This window comes from Oreochromis aureus, linkage group 3 (genome assembly GCF_013358895.1).
Source record: "Oreochromis aureus strain Israel breed Guangdong linkage group 3, ZZ_aureus, whole genome shotgun sequence".
NCBI lineage: Eukaryota > Metazoa > Chordata > Actinopteri > Cichliformes > Cichlidae > Oreochromis > Oreochromis aureus.
The window spans coordinates 31,204,258-31,214,980 of NC_052944.1; positions in this window are offsets into that span (position 1 = coordinate 31,204,258).

The window sequence follows — 10,723 nt, forward strand, 5'->3', positions numbered from 1 at the left end:
GTGTTTCTAACCTCAGTTAATTTTGTTTGCACACCACCATTCTTCCAGTCAAAGTATGATTGGGAATATTTTCTCTGTTCCATGGTTACTGAAGTCTGAGAAATGCCACAGTACTGGATTTCATTAGCTCCAAGAGTGACAATGGCTTCAGTCTTGGTGCGGGCACTGCTGAACTTTTTAGCTGTGTTAAAGTCTGGAAATGCTTTTTTAGCAACACACTAGTGCAATCCATGAACCTGTAGCTATTGTGGTGCTTCTGAAATGTCAGTGCACCTTCTGCTCCAGATACAACAGCATCCTCGTTTTTCCCAGGTGTAACAAAGAACTCAGTCAACTTACTAGATGAATTTTTGCCTTGCGCAGCCTTTTTATGTTTTTCTGTGTCCATGTAAGCAACAAGATCTTGGGCACCTTTGTTAGACACACAAACGTATGTGCCAGCTCTGCACACAGTGCACTACGCCTCCCATTTATTCCGACCAGGATGGTACAAGGGAAATTTCTTTTGCAGTTTGTCTGAAAAGATGCACTTGCGCTTTGGCATCTTTTGGCATCTTTTCAGCGCGCCGCTCCGCGCTCTGTCCCGTCTGTGAGCGGGGAACAACCACTTACAACGCAGCAGTTCAGGGATGACATTGCACATATGGGTCCTCTGTAGGCCTGTAGGAAAACCCGGACATTTTCATCCATCTCGAAAATCCCCCCGGACGCCCCGGACAGAACGTGAAAAGTGGACATGTCCGGGGAAAAGAGGACGGTTGGTCAAAGCTTTAGCATAATAGCATATTAGCATTTAAACATGTACATTGAAATAGATCTAATTTCTGAGGTTTATTTTCCCTTTATGAAAAGTTTAAAGTAGATTGTACATTCTTTTACTTTTGAGTCCAAAAACTACACATTAGAATTTTTAACCATTATCAGCTCTTTTACTTACCTGCAAATAAAAATCTATGATATTGCTTTACTGAGTCCAGTGCAGGTAAGCTTCACTACTATATTTCACCAGACAGTGGCAGCAATGAAGTGTTTTCTGCTTCTGGATGCAATTAAAATGTGAATAGATAAAACTACTAAGCTCTAAACAGCCGCAGATAAAAGAGGAAATATAAAATCTTTGCTGTTGAACAATTTCATAGTATTGTTTCTAAATGGATGTAAATACAGTGGAATTTTAAGTATATCAGATAAGTAGTCATTGACTATCATGTGGGCTGATATTTGTTTTGTTACACTAAATCAAAGTACCTCTAAGTAATAAATAAAAAGAGTGCATGTCTTTACAGTGCCTCAAAAATGTGTCCAAAAATTACTTCTGCAATCCTGCAATTTACATTTACATTGTTTCCTACATTTAGAAGAGTTTTACACCTGTTCTCACAGAAAAGCATAAAGATGTTGAAAGTACCCAAACACCTGCATAGATGAGAGGTAAAGGTAAAGAATTTCACATTTTGTAGCTGATAATTCTAACCAAAACTAGCTCTTTTGCTCATCTCACAATAACACTAATTTCTAAACTAATACACTCTGAAATCTATAAAATATATATTTTTAAAAATGATCATAACATTGCTTGATTATAGAGTCCAGTGTGAGCAAGCTTCAATATGACGTTACACAAGAAAGTGGCAGCAATGAAATGATTATCAGTGTTATGATTATCCGTGTTCAGCCTTTATGCTTTTGCCTCTAATGCTGAAATGATCTCCTGAACAGGGAGATCATTACTGTGACTCTAAACAGGAGGACACAAAAGAAAAAGTGTAAGTACACACTACATGAGAATTGTGATACAAACTTTTATAGTAATATTTCTAGAGAGTTGTGAATACAGTGTACTGTTAGATAATTCGAGTATAGTAAATAGTCACTGATCACCACACTATGTGGTTATATAAGTGTTTTGTTGAACAAATTCAGATTGAGTAAGTAATAGAGAAAAAGTGCATTATTTTATAGTGCTTCAAAGTTCTGCATAAATTACTACTTATAAGATAATAACACATTTAAAAGTGTTATACATTCAAAAAACCAAAAAACAAACCCCAGACATTTTGAAAACACATACACTTGAATGGCCTTGGTGCCATAGATGAAAATAAATACATGAAAATAATAAATGGAAGTCCACAAACTGTCTCACTTACTGCTTTACATATTTCTATGGTTATAACTGAATTCATCAGGTAGGATCTCAACACTTAAAGGCATTAAATGTATTAATATGACTATGATCTTGGTCGAAGCATATGTTTCAGCAGTCAACAAATGCTGTTAACTGGATACCAAACTTAACTTAACTTAAATTAACTTAATTTAACAACAGCATAAAGTATTAAGTAACACAACCTTATGGTCCATAAAGCAAAAAACCCCCAAAACCAAACCAAACCAAACCTTCGAATGCTATAAACCATATGACAATCTTTTCTTTAGTAATAAAAAAAGGTTAAATTAAGATAAACGTTTCATCCATCCATCCAGTTTCTTTCCATTTCCTTGAGTTCAAGTCATGGGAGTAATCCGCCTAAGCAAAGAAGCAAAGACCTCCCAGCACATCAGTAATTTTATACAACACGTTACCGTCTCAGACTCAAATAGTGCAAACAAAACAATTGGTTTACTCAATGCAGGCCATATATTACATATGATATTCATAGTCATAAAAACTCCTAAATAGAATTCATGACATTAGTGTTTTAATCAATTCTTTAAAAATATAAATAATGCAAGTTAACTGGATAGTTAAAATCTGAAGAAAATCTTAGGTAACTTTTTGATCATGTAAACTGAAAACAAATAATGGGAAGGACACCTGCTTTTACTAGTTTAGAGATTAAATTTCATTTTATTTTTTCGTAGTCTTGAAAGAATGTGGCTTTCAGTTTCTTTAAAATAGCTCTTGTTTGCTCGTATTCATATTGTTTTGCTCAAGCGTTGGAATACCTGTCTTCTAATCAGAACTTTTCTTTGTTTTTAGTGTCCTACCTATTTTTGAGAAAAAGCCTCCCAGCGAGAAAATTGTGTCTAAAGTATTCAGGCCCAAAGATTCAAGACACCTAAGTTCATTTAGAATATCAAAGGAGGGGTCACTGATGAGTTGCTGGCGCTTTAGAGGGTTTCTAGAGTGGGTTACACGGAGTGTTTCCAGTGAAAGGTTAAATGAGGGCAGGAGATACCCCAGTGGAACCATAAAGTAGATTAGACTCTCTTCCACTTTTACATTCCCACCCATGTCTCTGCTCCTCTCCACCTTCTTTATGGCCTCTGTAATGTTTTCTTTAAAAAAACCTAACACACTGTATCTGGCTATGAAGTGTTTGTGAATTCTGCTGGGTGAATCACTGCTGTGGTTCTCAGTGTGCTGTTTGGAGAATCTATAAGTGACCTGAATTTGGTCACAGTAAAGCTGAACAGATTTGAGTGCATTTTTCAAATCATCCAAAGCTTGACTGATGCAGTCTCGACTCTGAGGCTGTTTTGCTGCTTCAGAGTTGTAAAAGCTCGGTTGTAATATGCAATAGCTCCCCAGCAGGGGTCTTGCTCTGTGGCTTTGGTGTACATGTCGATGCTCTCTGTAAAGTTCCCCTTTTCACATAAGTCATTACCAAAGCCAATGTAGTGGTAAAGATTAGATGAGGGTGATTCTCTTTGCTTGAGCTTTACTCTGGCTGTGTCCAGGTCTCGTTTTAGTCTGCCTTTCAATTCCTCAGTAGAGTCTTTGGCATTGAAGCTTGTGAGTAGCCACATACCCCAAAACTCATTCAGAGCAGACAAATCAGAAGCTGCTGGCTTGTTGTTGCTGCTTTTGTACAAATCATCAAGTTCATCCAGATACTGATTGAAGAGCTCCTCCTTCTTCTTTATGTTTGGAATGTCAGACTCCAAGTAGCTTGATAGTTTGTGAGACACTGAGCTCTCTCGGCCATCTTTAGCCAAGTTTATTTCTGGATCTGACTTTAGAGTCAAAATTTGTTCCAGTATTGAAGACATGTCTTCAAATCTTTTATTATTGGGGCTTTTTTGATACATCTTAATCTGTTTCACAAAAAGATGTTGGTTAAGTTTAGTTAAATTCAGTGAACCATCCATTAAAGAGAGAAGGTTCCTTGTTAAAAGCAGCATTTGAACTGGATCTGACAGATGACTAGAAGAGATGATGAGCTGAGCAGATCCTGGAGCTCCTTGTCTGGCACTGCGACCAAAAGCCTGCGCCTCCACACGAGCGTTCTCAGGAAGGAAGGTCTGCACAACAAACAAACCTCCAGCTGTCTTTACTTCTTTAGTAACCCGAAGGTCAGTTCCACGACCTGCGAGGTTGGTTGCAATTATAACTTCTCCTGCTTCAAGCTCCTTGGAAAAGATTGGACTATTGTCCATGTTGTTGTTTATATAAAGACTTATCTTTTTGACTTTATCACCTAGAGCTTGGTGGATAATGTTTGCGCGATTGATTGTCTCACAGATGACCAGCACAGCTCTTGGATCCCTGTATGATGTAGGCATGGTTTGTGCAATGACAGCATCACAGATTTTTTCAACCCAGTCTTCTTCACTGCTCACGACTACGCCTTCAACCTCAAACAGTTTCCTGCATTTGAATGAAGGGATCTGACAGGTTTTGATACCATCATAGATTTTCTGCAGAGTCTTAGTTTCCACTTGCTTGCCAAGAGTCCCAGACATCCCATAGATCTGATTGCCATACTTCTGAAGCAAGCCAACATTGGACATGTAGTTTGTTATGGCTGTCATGTCACTCAGCTTTGACTCGTGCTTCATTTCAAGAAACTGTTGTAGTCCATCACTCCATTTCATGCAGTTTTCAACAACACCTGTGCAGCTGTAGTCTACAGGCACTATCCCATGTTTCTCTATGACATATTCATGATCCTTCGTCATGGTTTGTGCATAAAATGCATTTTTAATCCAAACATTTAATTTAGATTTGACCAGATCTGAAAAGAAGCCAGGGACATAGCAGATGATTTCAGTTAGGCTCAGTTCACATGGAGTAAAGCGCAGTGCACGTCTTACTTCTTCTTCTGCAGCTCTCAGTACAGTGCTTTCATCAGAGTACATGTACTGACAGAGGCCGCCACTGGATAAAAGCAGTGACACTCTTTGTGCTTCTCCATCTTCACCTTCTGCCTCTTTGTTAAGTTCCTCTATTGTGCCACTGCTGTTTATGCAGTACAGAGCAAATTGGCAGGATGGGAATCTCTGTTCTACTCTGTTAGAGAACTCAGCCAGCTCCTTAACAGTAGCACTACTGTTGACACTTATCAGAGTTAAGGAGCCGTGATTCTTTCTTAAGTTCTCGACTGAGCCTTTCGTCAGTATGCCTGTGTCTTCAGCTATCTGAAAAGTAATAAAGTCATTGTCTTCACCCTTTATGCTTTCAAGCGCAACCTGACAACACGGGTGTTTTGGCCCTACAACTGTTTCTGTATCAATCTTACCGTACTGGTTAACAGTGTTCCATATGAAAGCCAGGAGTGGGTTGAGATGCTGCAAAGCAGGCATGTCACTGCTTAAATAGACCATATGATGCCCCTTGTGAATCCACTTCATCCACTATTGCACACTGAAATGTTCTCTGCCCGAGTATGTCTTCCCTGTGAAAGTGGTGTCTAAGCCAGTCACCAGCAAACTGTTCAGCAGTGCCATAAACAACTTTACACTCATTGCACTTTTTTAATTCTTCATTTAATTTTTTTGTGTTGCAGTCTACACTGATCTTCAGAAGTTCATAAAATCTTTGCCATTCCCCAAAATCTCTTTCTGCAAGAACCGATGAACTTGACATGATGTCTACTTTTTCACCTCTCAGAGCTCTGAAAGCAGCAAACATGGCCACTATACAGGACTTGCCCTCCCCAGTCCCAACCTGAATTAACTGCCCTGTTTTTGAAAGAGCCATGAGACACCAGCTCACCATCTGTGTCAGTCGTGGCTTATATTTAGACGTTTTTTCCACTGCCCAACAGAGCTTCTGAGAGGTGTTTTTCAATTCCCTCCTCACAGAGTCATCATTGCTATCCTTTATATGAACTGTTGATACAATGTCTCTGACGTCTTCTAGAAGTCCATCAACCTGGTTCAAATGTTCTTGGTGGATTTCATCAAGTATTTCATCCAGGGTCTTCTCTCTGTCTTCAGCCAAAAACTTCTTTAAGGTTTCATCTGTTATACTTTCATCTTGGACAAGTTCCAGAAGTGTCTTTCCACCATTGTATTTCCAACATGGAGAAATATAATGAATCTCTATGCAGTGCAACATTTTTATCATCCATGACACTAGATTTGTTAATTTGTCATTTGTTGATTTTTCATATCGTTTCAGAAGAGCTTTGAACAAGTCACTGACTTCCTTTGGGCCCCACTTAATGTTTGTAACCAGACTGTCCAGCTTCTTGAGGAGAAGCTCCTCATCATTATCCATTTTCGGAAAAAGAGTAGAAAAATCTGCTCAAAAAAGAATTTAAAAAGTTGAGGTTGTCATTCTCAGCACTGCATATTGTGAAGTGACAATCAAAAACTAAAACCTGCAACAAATTTAGCAGTTTTACATTTTTTGTATTTTACGTAATATAGTTTCAGTCTGATACTCGCCTGTTAACGAGATGAGAGCACAGTCGACTTGTGCTTGTCAACTCCTCAGCTCAACTACAGCCTCTGTGTGTCATTCCAGGTCTTTATTTAGTTTGTTTTACTTTCTCTTTCACCTGCCTACAAGGGAATTTCCTGCAATTCCCACCTTTATGATGCATTTAGTGTAATTTATTTACCTTCAAACTGTGTCCTTCAAATACAAAGAGGCAGATCTGGAGGAACCAAAAAATGTATTTTATTTGCTACTTAAAAACTCATCTACAAAAAAAGTCTATATGTACAGTCTATATTTTTGCCACAGCAAAACTTTTATCTGCATTTGAAAACAATACTTTCAAATCACATCTCTCTCTCTCTCTCTCTCTCTCTCCCTCTCTCTCTCTCGTGTGGTGGTTTAAAAAAGGGAATAAAACTTTCATAATCATTTTATTTATTTGCTTCATCCTTTCTAGACTTGGCACCCTTCAGGTCTGGGCATTGTAACTTTAATTAGACACCGCAGGCGTTGCCTATTTGGAAAGAGTCATGCCACATCTTTGGCAAGCTTGTTTGTCTGCAGTAAGGTTGGGCGATTGGATGAATATATAAACTATCGATTTACTTATTAAGAGCGATTTATTTGCCCATGAGTAAGCTAATAATGTTGGTTGAAGCTAAGAGATGCAGTCAACATAAAAAGTAATAGCGCTGTCTTAACAGCACCCTCTTCCAGCTGCGAGCAAATGCACCCTCCTCAGAGTGCGCAAAATGCAGCGATTGATTTAAAATTGATTACGATTGATTTATAATCCAAAAAGTAGCTTTAATAATACTGAAAGAAACAAGAGAAGAAGGTAAAATATTCCCTCCAAACCAAACTTATAAATTCTAAACGTGCAAATCAGTCATGCATGATTACATTGCTCCGCCCATCAAAGTCACCTGAGTGAATATATCACCTATCGTAATTTATTGGACTGACGATTGTCAGTTGGAAAACTGTTACATATCACCTAACCTTAGTCTGCAGAATGAATTTCATCATATGTGTTACACATGTGTGTAAAATACATGTTATTTTCCATCCCTTTGACAATCATTGATTTTCTTGATAGCAAACTATCAAGTATAAAACACTTTATCCTCTGACTAACTGATGCAAGCATTTTTTAATTTAATATGATTAAACATTGAATCAGATCTAAATACCTATAACTATTACAGTCAATCAATTATAACTATAAACTCCTACAGCATAACAGAAACACGAGTTCCCTTTGGGGTCAAGCATTCATGTGCAATGATTTTTGTTCTGCACATATTATTTTGGGCTTTTCTCTGTATGTGTATCTGACATGTCTCTCGCTTGTGAAATATTTAATCTTCAGAACCTCTTTAACTGTCCCGAAAGTGGACTGTGAAGAATGTTCACAGCAAAAATGCATAATTCACATCCTGAGAGTTGAACCCTTTAGATGCATTTTTAATATTTCCATAGTATTTTATATATGATTGGACATGATAAGTATAAAAATTGAACTTCCTCTAATAAGAGTTCCATAATAATAAATAAGAGTTAGATATTCAGCCTCAGACTTTTCTACTTAACACTTCTAGAACTTATTGCTCTGTAGGGCAGGACATGGTGACTATAAACAGCCTGCCTGTTTGGCTAAAGTCATGTTACAGCTTGGCAGGCTTGTTTGTTTGTGGAATGAATAGCATGATACGAATCATTGGTTTTATGGTTTTTCTTTCATTTCCTTGACACTGTAACAGTTTCTCTGTAGCAAGTATTAAGCCTAAATCAGTTTGTCTGTCCTAGACTGGCGCAGCACAGTAGAAATTATTATTAGCAGATTAAACAGAGGGGAAAAGGCAGTAACCACAGAGTGAGCATGTGACATTTGAGCAACTTCAGTAGTGGCATTCAGGCATTGCATGCTTCACAGGGCGCGCACAAACACATGAATAGAGTTCATACCTGGCTGACACAACATTCTGGCTATGAATGAATGTTTGTTCCAGCCTTAAGTAGTCAGCTTGATCACCAATGAGCTGGAGGGGAGTCAGCATAGCTGAGCATAGGACACGACAGCAGCCACGACTCAGGGAGGTGATCACAAATGCCACACAGGCATGCAGACACTCACTAAGAGAGAGAGAGAGCAAGAGCAACAGTGTCGACTGATTAGCTGGTGAAAACATGCTTTTCTAGCATCATTTTTAGATGTAAATAACTACAGCATGAGTACCTTTAGAACAGTATTTAATTTAGATGGTCTATCAAAGTTGAAGAAATCAGTTCTCAGACTTTCAGTTTAACACTTCTTGGACTGCTCTGCAGGGCAGGACATGATAGCCATAAAATACAGGTATTACCAGCTTGGATAAAGTCATATCATGTTTTGCCAAGTTTCTTTGTTTGTCTGTGGAAAGAATTGCATGATGTCCGTCAATGGTTTTATGGTTTTCCTTTCATTACTTTACAAGTATTTAATTTATTGGTATTGGGTCAAAAATAGTTGATCCTATGATTAACTGATACAAACATTTCTTTGTAGTTTTTGATTAATTTAATAGCCACGTGTTAATTGTTATGAATAATTGTGTAGTTTAGCTAGATTTTTGAAAGAAATCCATCTATAAGGTCTCAGTATTATTTTAGGAAGTTTATTCATGTATAAAGAGAATTCTGGTGGCATTTTACTATTTATTTACAATGAACTGAATAAATGATACAGACATACGGACAAAAAAGGACAGTAGCATGAGCCAACCAGAACCATCACTGCTCATGTTGTGTCTTTTAATGAATGTGCTGGACAACACTACACAGCATTGTCTTTGGGATGGAGGAAGAGTAACATTTGTGTGAGAAAGAGCACACAAAACTTAAAAGATCCTATGAAGATTATGTATTAGAAAATAAAGAGTTACATTTGAATATGCTGTGTGTTGACATGCATGTGTGTCGGTGACGCTATTAGTTTCCAGACTGTATTTAGAGTGGGCGTGGGAGAAGACTGAAAAGCTGATGAGCTTTTGAGCTGTCTGCGAGCTTGGTCTAATGAGTCATTTCAATTGAACTTCCTGTTTGAAGATTTTGCAGAGGCAAGCAGGTGTCAGCACATTTTACAGTCGCACATACAGTTTGTTATGCTGTATTTTACAGTTTTCCCATAGAAATAAGACCATTTCTCACTATCAGATTATACAGATCTTCTATAGAGCTTCTGCCATTTGACACTTCTGACGTTGTTAAACTAAGAATCCAGTGTCTTCAGTCACCAAAGGAGGCAAATCTTAATAATCTCCCTGAGTGTCCACATACTGCTATTCTTTGACATGACCAAAGCCCTGGAGTAACAAGGGGCTCTGGACGTGAGGATGGCTTTTGTTCATATGGGTTCACTACTTATATAACAGTTCAACTGAAGATGAAGATATGATGTATTTCCTGTTATGCATTTCCAAATCTGAACAATAAATTGTTATTCAGTCAGTCTGCGTCTGCTTTCATGCCATTTGTTACACATTAGAAAGCTATGTTGCATTCAAAGTAGGTGTCATAAATAACAATACACCGTCACGTCAGCAGCTTTGGGCCACTCCGCCTGGTTAAGCTGGGAGAGGATAACCGGTCTGTTCGCACTGCAGCTAAAAAAATCAAGAAGAAAAGCAGCTACGACAAGCCGGCCGAACAGGTAAGAGACCGGAAATTTACCTTCAAAGTAATTGTGAAAAGACGGCTCTTAATTTAAACAAATTCAGAAGCATAATTTTTAGCTGTGGTTGCTCAACCTTGACATGAAAGAGCGATCAAAGGACAATAACAACGTTTTAAGGCCGGGAAATTAAACAGGTGCTATCAAAGTATTATTATTATTATTATTTATTATTATTATTATTATTATTATTACATTCTTGACTTTTTAAATGGCCGTGACAAAATTAAAGCATTAAAATATAATGTGTAGAGGTCGAAGGCACTCTTAAGCCGTGAATTTTGGTGTTATTTGGGTTTCAAGCGGACGGAACAAGAAACGCATGTGCAGAAAATCCTTTTATTTTGAAAATCCTCAGATCGGCCGACCTGTCACAGGTGAGTGAGAGTCAGAGCTAA